Here is a 1760-nt window from a genome sequence, read left to right as displayed (position 1 = left end):
TTTTTTCCATTCACAAAAAAAAAAAAAAAAAAAAAAAAATCACACCCAGAAACGGCGGCTGCGACGGGGTCCGCCCATCGTGCGTCTCCATTGGTGCAAAGGTGGGGGAGGGGGAAAGAGAATGAGAGAGAACAGAGAAAGGGATTGGATGCTCCCGCCCCCTTCGTTCACCGCCCCCACCCCCACCCCAACTCCGCCTTCCTCGCGCCTCGGCAGAAACAGCCACCCCTCACCCCCTCCTCTCAGCTTCAGGTCACCTGCTTCCCAGAGCGGGTTTCTTGGTTTTAGCTAACTCTCCAGCCCCGGCAAAGGTGGGGCATCTCACACCTCTTCTACCTTTTACTCTATTGGTGACCGAAAAGACGCCTGGAGGCTTGGATTAACTCATTTTTTTTTCCTCCCTTCCTCGCTAAAACCTAACTCGACTCCTTGTTCTAAGCAGAAGACTTGACAGCTTAGGCCCTTTTGCAGCCACTCTAGAGTCTGAACTGTGGCTTCTCTACCTGCATGCCACCCCAGACCTTTCTGTCCTCATTCCCCATCCCTTCCACCCGCCCACTCACACTTTAATTTCCCTTATTTGCCTTCCCTCCCATGACATCTTCCTCACCCCTGCCCTGAGCTTTCCTCAGCTCTTCTCAAAGGAGTAGCGAAGGCAAGCTCATCAGTTTTGTCCCCAAGGCTTCCAAACCTTATGTAATGCCCCTCCCCTCTCCCCCCCTCCCCCGCCCCCGCAGTTTGATGCCAATGGACTTCTCAGAATAATGTTTTTAAATAATTGAAGGAAATACAGAAATATAGTTAAAGGTTAGTGAAAACAAAGATGTAATTGTTTTTCCCATTCAAGTTCATGGATCCCCTGAAATCCATCTAAGGAGTCCACGGATCCCATTTTAAGAACCCTTTCACTAGTCAATTCCCTAGCCCTAACTCTTGGTTTAATAAGGATTATTGACTTTCAGAAGTCAAAAGTCCAGTTTCCCACATCTGTGTCTATTTCCCCTTTAGTAAAACAGACTTTTAGGATTTGAGCACTAGAGAACACTTCCAGAGTTCAAATAATCCAGATCCTGCCCTCCAAACAGGGAGGATTATACCTATATTCTCCCAAACCTATAGAGGTGTATTTATCCCTTAAACTCTCTTTCTCAGGGAATTGGAAGAAGGTCAATTGTGATCATGATTATGCGTTAGGTCTATGCCTTGTATTACAACATTATGGTCATCACTAAAATAAACAAACAAATAAATAGTGCAGTCAAATCCAGAGTGGATTGCCCATAGATTTAAAATTCCAATTGGTATTCACCAGACTGTTGAAATCACTCCCCACACAATTCAGCTACCTTGAGCTTTGTGATGTAAATTCCTGCTCGCTTGATTTTAATTCTTACTTCCGGGATACTGGTCTTCCCGGTCTACCCCAAGTTTGTTTTCTGACAACTTTAGTCCCTGTGGTCTCTGGAGCTCCTAATGATTTTCTGGGTTCTAGCATACATCACGTTTGAGCAATCCACATGCATCCACAGGAGGGGGTAGAGCATTTCTTGTAAACAGCTAGTTTCCTTCTAGTTCCAGATACCCCACTGGTTTCCCTCCAGGCTTAAGTCCCAGTTGGCTGAGAAGAGGTGGGGGCAAAGCAGGAAGCTGAACCTTCACCAAAGTCACGTAAAAGTACAGCTCAGGGGCAAGGACCTTTGCTCCCCTTTGGTAGGACTAGCTCTGCTCCCTAGTTCAGCCACTAACCTTGCCAGACTTCA

This window comes from Dromiciops gliroides, chromosome 2 (assembly GCF_019393635.1).
Source record: "Dromiciops gliroides isolate mDroGli1 chromosome 2, mDroGli1.pri, whole genome shotgun sequence".
Lineage (NCBI taxonomy): Eukaryota > Metazoa > Chordata > Mammalia > Microbiotheria > Microbiotheriidae > Dromiciops > Dromiciops gliroides.
Note: the sequence above shows the minus strand (reverse complement) of the source record.